The sequence below is a fragment of the Lycium barbarum genome, chromosome 2 (assembly GCF_019175385.1).
Source record: "Lycium barbarum isolate Lr01 chromosome 2, ASM1917538v2, whole genome shotgun sequence".
NCBI classification, from domain to species: domain Eukaryota; kingdom Viridiplantae; phylum Streptophyta; class Magnoliopsida; order Solanales; family Solanaceae; genus Lycium; species Lycium barbarum.
In genome coordinates this window covers 95,804,414-95,811,039 of record NC_083338.1, presented here as the reverse complement: position 1 = coordinate 95,811,039, position 6,626 = coordinate 95,804,414, and the positions used below count along the sequence as shown (strand labels likewise).

The 6,626-nt window shown below is 35.8% G+C and overlaps 1 long non-coding RNA gene across 1 annotated transcript; it reads right to left on the bottom strand.

Annotated features, from left to right (window-relative positions):
• Window positions 1–3,454: 3,454 nt before the first annotated feature.
• LOC132626654 (uncharacterized) lies at window positions 3,455–6,626 on the bottom strand. Its single transcript, XR_009577536.1, has 2 exons — window positions 5,952–6,626; window positions 3,455–5,552 (listed from the first exon to the last, which is right to left on the bottom strand). It is a non-coding gene; the product is annotated as an uncharacterized LOC132626654 (long non-coding RNA).

The following is a 6,626-nucleotide window of genomic DNA, read 5'->3' as shown; positions in this document are numbered from 1 at the left end:
CGGGGAATGTTGAATTGTTATGGCTATTACGTAGGTTGCAGTGCATTGTTGAGGGATACTATTTTATTATTATCGGAAATGGGCCAAATATACCCTGTACTATCAGAAAAGGGTCAAATATACCCCTCGTTATACTTTGGGTCCAAATATACCCCTGCTGTTATACTTTAGGTCCAAATATACCCCTCACTGTAACGGAGTGACATGTGTCATCATCCTATTGGCTTATTTTTACTATTTTCTAATTAATTAAAATTCAACCCATAATCCCTTATTACCCACGTCTTAAAAATTGAGGAAGCTTCATCAATGTCTGCCGACCGTCCGTCCCCGTTGCCAATCGCCGTCGCTAGTTCCCTTAACTTAGAATTAGCTGACGAATAAAACCCAGATCCCAAAATCACCAGAAAGTCAATTACCGGCGAGAACTTGCTAGTCAGAAAATAGAGAAAGTAGCCAACTTTAAGAAAATGGGCTAGCTTATAAGGAAAGATAATGAAGAAAAAACTCCAGACCGAAGATGAGAATGAGAACCGGTTAGCAAGTCGGCGTCTTGGAAATCTAGAGAGAGAGAGAGAGAGAGTTAATGTGAGAACAGAGACTACAGAAAGCCTAGTCAGTGTTGGGTCTTGACTCTTTACTTTTCAAGAACATGAAGAAAATATAATACTCAGATCTTTTACAGTGAAGTAAATAAATATGTCTAACAGTCTAAGAAAAGAGAAAGAGTAAATAAATATCTGAACTCTGGAGGATAAGGACATCTATTGTATTATTATTAGTTGTTCAAGACTTCAATGCTAGGCACATTTTGACCATAATCAGCTATAACAAAAGTGATTAAAAGAGCCCGCGATCGGCAACGGCGATGGATGGTTGGCAGTTATTGATAAAGCTTGCCTTCATTTTTTTGGATGTGGGTAATAAGGGATTGTGTGTTGGATTTTAACTAATTAGGAAATAATTAAAAATAAGCCAATAGGGTGATGACACGTGTCACTTCATTAAAGTGAGGGGTATATTTGGACTCAAAGTATAACGGTAGGTGTATATTTGAACCCAAAGTATAACGAGGGGTATATTTATCCCTTTTCAGATAGTATAGGGGTTTATTTGTCCCTTTTCCGTATTATTATTTAGGGGATTGAAGTCATTATCTACTTTGGGTCTACTGGTTTCTATTTTTTATGGAGGGATTAATAATTTTGGGTTAATAATGCATAGTACTATGTTTATGTGTAACGTAGTAAATCATATATGGTGTTTTGTGTTACATAGCCTTGCTTATCCTGCAAAATCCATTTCTTGCTTACATTATCATAGCACTATACTTCAGTGACCATATTTTCGTTTAGTCATAAAATTGTGTACACATGTTTTGCTTATGTATTTGAATATAATACTATTGATAGTCAGTGTATAATGCATTATATGTAGTTAACTACTAGATGTACTGAATAGTATGTACACCTTTAAATTCATGGTATTTGAGTTGTGGAAGTTAGATTTTAATCCGAAGTTAAGATTTTGGGGTAATTAAAGGTTTCGAGTCCTAGTCTTAAGAATTGAGAATTTATGATTTGAGAGTTCATTATGGATGAAATTGGCTAACTTTCACGATATATGACCCTTAAGTTATGAATGAAACTATTTTCTTTTTTTTTTTAAAAGAAAATTTCAGTTTTACCCTTGTGGGTCCATAGTCACTTCTTGGGGTGTACTTTTGGGTTTTGGATATAAGTATAGTAATATGGGCGTCTTTACATTCGTATTCTAACGTAGATCGCATATTTGATAGATTTTGATCGTTCAGCGACTCTACGCAGAGGAAAGGCATTGGTTTGATTGTTCGTGGAACTCGCTCGGCATTGAGGTAGGTTACGGCTTACCTTTTTTGGTTAGACTTCGATTAGCGAAACATATGTATAGTTAGATACTGTCGGAGAAAGCATGTGCGCTTTCGTGTATGAAGTTGTGATGGACTAGGTTGGTATCGTTGACTGAATTGTGGGCTTGTAGCCTTATATGGTTATGTTGTGACTTGATTGGAAGTGATGATAAGGAAGAGAGCATACGAGGCCCGAGGTCCTTACCGGGATCGTGAGAGTATACGAGGCCCATGGTCCTTATCGGGATCGTGAGAGTAAACGAGGCCCGAGGTCTTTACCGGGATCGTGAGAGTGGTACATGGACTTCGCAGGTCCCCTATGGGTCATGGCTGTTGGACGACGATCTACACCGCCATAGGATGTGTGTACGGGCATTGCATTGCATTGCATTGCATTGTATCGTATTGCCTTGCGTTGCGTATTCATTCTTCATATCACCCTTTATGCCTTGGATTATGTATATGTCTTTCTATATTTGGACTGATATATTGGATTGTGATTTTTACTTGTACTTGATTGTGAGCATGTTTATTCTTTAGTTTCTTCCTGTGTATATGTTAGCTAATTGTTCTCGGCCTATGATACCTACCAATACTTCTGTTTGTACTGACCCTACTGTTATACCCCATTTACAACGGGTTAAATTAGAGTACAACATATTAGAGATTCCTATTTGCTTATTTTTAATGAGTCGCCACCTAATTAGTTTAACGGTGAATTAGGACACCTAATTTATTAACTAAGGTAAAGCCTAAACTAAACCTCTGTTAATGGTCTGCTTAATTTTCAATTCTAGGTAAGGGTTCTAGTTATCCTAAAGGGAAGGGGTTAGGCATCCTCTAGGATCTATTAACTACGGTTTACCGGCCATACTTAGGTCAATTAATTAAGGCTAAATATAGTGCTTAAACTTTGAGAAAAATATCTTATACATATTATCAAGGTTCTAATATAATAATGTCATTTAAACTAACTTGTAGAAAAATATAGTAATTTGCATAAAGGAAATGCTTTTAAAACGAGATTTATAAATGTTGTTAAAACTTTGAATGAAAATAATAATGTTATCTTAAAATAACGATAATTTGCATAAAAGAAGATTTTAAAATACTATTTGAAATAGAACTCATGAATGTTGCTAAGGTTTTGAAAAAAAAATATAATAATGCTATTGAGGACAAGGCTTGCAAAATATAATAACTTGCTTACAAATAAAACTTTTTAGCAAATGCGGACTTTATGTAAAATATGGCGACGTAAAAATGTCTAGATTTATTTCTTAAAAATAACGTGATGTAAAGAGCATAAGTTTCTTTCCCTTTTATTACTTTATTTAATTATATTCGACTAAAATGTATAATCATATTCGACTAAAATGTATAATCGAATTAATCTAAAATGTTTAACAATATATTTGGATTAATATTTGCATATTAATGACGTTTTTTTTTTTTTTAAGATAGTAATAACAGATGATGATTCCTTAGCTCAAAATATGTAGTCATGCTCTTTCGAAAATCAATACTATAGGTATTATGAATAATTTTAATATGAAATAAAAAAAGAATGAAATCTATGGGATTTATTGCGGGTCTTTCCCTAAGTTAACTCCCCTTTACCCTAAGCTAACTCCACTAATTCTCCTAGAATTCGTCTAAGTTAAAAAACAAAACAAAAAAAACAAAATAAAAGGGTTAGTTGCATCATACAAATTAAAGGCACAAAATAAAATAAAAGGGGCCAAATAATATCAAATGGGCCTGCCCGTTTTAAGCCACTGTGATCCATAGCTGCCGTTGGGAGAATGAGCTCAGCCCATTTTTTTAAACTGCTGCGCACTGTTCATGCCTATTGGGCTTTGGCCCAGCATTTATGTTTTCCATTTTTGCTGTGGACAGGGATGGACCGAGAGAAGATTTCGTTGGGTTTTTAGCCCAACACCGAATGCGGAGGGAGACGAGTCCCTTGGACTCGTATGTAAGGTTCATGCAAAAATGAAAGAGGAAAAGATTAGTATGCGATCAACTCATAAGGTTAAGCATGTAATAATATAAACTCAATATACATTATCCCAGCACATTACATCGTAATGTATGAATATATAAGATTTGCATAGACATAAAGTCATCAAACAGACTCATTCATGCTATAGAGGCTGATTTCAGAAGTCTTCTGACCCATTTTAAGCAAATTAGGAATATGCAAATGATTGGGTGGAATGCCACTGTACAATTTGGTAACACACTAAACCATCATAACATGATATGCTATCACATTATATTGAATCAAAACAGGAAAAGTATGCGCTGGATCACACTCAATAAGATTTAACAAACATATTTGATCAATTAACACAACTGTAGCCCCCACGGTTTAGCTTATACAAACGATATCAAAAATAACAAGTCACACCAACTGAAATTAAAGCAGACCTCAACATATGCTTTTATCCTGAACTCATATGACAGTTAAAACGAAATGGAAGACTGAAAAAAAAAAGAACAGCTTTCATATTTCATACTCATACTATAGTCAATGTAAAGCTTAGACATCCATGAAATTTAATTAACTAACCCGTACTGATTTTAGGCAGCCAACTGGGCATATGACCGTTAATGCCTATTAACTATGATTAAACTAATTTAACTAAATGCCAAACTAAATGCATGATAACACATGCTCGCTAACCAACACTTATTCCTTACTGATTCAGATGTTCTGCTCCTCCAATCTGTCTCCTAGTTTTCAAATGATGGCTATACATATTAACCTTAATCGCTCATTTTAGATCTTCATAACATACCAAGAAAGAGAGAGCACTTAACTGATTTTATACAAACACAGGAAAACAACATCATGCATGAAAACCATGGCAAATAAGTTTCATTCAAGGCAGGGAAATGCCAAATCACAGTAAGGAAACAGCAACCTCAACAAATTGAAACTTCCTTCTTTTAAATATAGAGTCCAACAACAGGGAACAGAACTGAGTCCAATATTTGTATCCCTTCAAAGAAACACATTCCGAGCTCTTTAGATACTAAACCCAATAGCGAATTAACAACACAGACCACTGATGCTGGCTAAACTGAAATCATCTAAAAACAAGCCTTTAATAAGGAGACTACTTAGCATGTCATTTTACAATAACTAATTGATTTGAACTTAACTAACACAAGACGTATTAATGAACAGGTTGTTCATGCCCTCAAGCTATCCACATGGTTACTTAACTGATTCATACTAGATTGGCTAGGTCGTATCAGATTAAGTTTAACTAACATGAACAACTGCAAACGACATGCCTAACTAATCATTAACCAAATTGACTAGGAATGAAACCTAAAATGAACCTATAGAATTTGCTAGATTGAGTTATCAACATATAAAGAAACAATGTTCACATCGAGCCAAACATGCTAATAGCCTAAGCCAGATGATAACGGCAACATTCAACGAGATCTGAACTAAGCTAAAATATAATATTAACTCATCGAACAACAGTAACTAAGTTAGGCACCAAACTGAATCATACAAGCATATAACACACAAAACTAAAAATAAAAAGGAAAGGAATGGGATTTACCTTCTTCGGGTGCAGCGAAGTGAGGCCTTGAATCTTCGATCCACCTCGAAACACTACGAAACCCGAATTTGTATACGCTCGAATCCAAACAGATACCAAGAGCAAAACAAAAAGAATGATTTAGATTTTGACTCGATATCAAAGAAAAAACTGCGACTGCTAAGGAACTAATTTTTTAGGGAATTTAGATGACTAAAGAACTATTTTTTTTTTAGGGGAATTTTTTTGCAACTTCCGAACTTTTCCCGATTTTTCCCCTCCAAAGCCCCCCCCCCCTTCAATGTCCACCAAAGCGATTATTTATAGGGGAAATTTAGGGTTTGCTAGGGTTTCAAAAATTGAAAAAATTGGGCGGGGTGTTTTTCAAATCAAACATTAGAATCTGTCCTCTATCAGAAAAACCTAGATGAAGAGACAAAAGCCATTAAAAATCTGTACCCGAAAATAAGAAAAACTAATGAGAAAAGGTTTCTTACTTCAAAAACGGACGAATTCCATTAAAAGTGTTTCAGATCGACAACAGTCAACAGAGGAAGACGACGATTCGCAACTGGCCATGCACAAACATTAAATGCCCTTCCCGATATGGCCATGCACGACCTGGGGAGGTGAAAGATGACTGCGATTTTGCCATTTTTAGTCGAGAAATGCAGGGGAAAGACAGAGACGAAAGGGACGAGAGATGAGCGGCTGAAGAGGAAGCAAACGAAGTTTGCACGAAAATGGGAGGTCAACACTGTCCATGGTTATAGGGATGGTGGATTTTAGCCGGAAATGGAAGGAAGGGGAAAAAGAGAGGGAGAGAGAGCGGAGGAGAGAGAGAAGGCGAGGGAGGTATGCGGCTGAAGAGGGAAAAGGATGAAGACCTAATGGTTTTCATATTTATTGAACCAAGCGGGTCGGATCGGGTCGAAGCGTTAATGGACCGGGTCTTGGGCTAAAATAGTGGGCTGGTGAATTTAGAGCATGGGCTGGGTCGGGTAGCTGATTTGGTTTTTTTTTTTTTAAATGTTGGGCTGGTCCGAAATATTTGGCTAGTTGGGCTCGGATTTGGTTTCTAAATTAAATAAAAGCCCTTTTCAATTAATTATATTTATTAACGTGTACCAAAATATTATTTAATGTAAACATATGTATTTATTAGTCCTCGG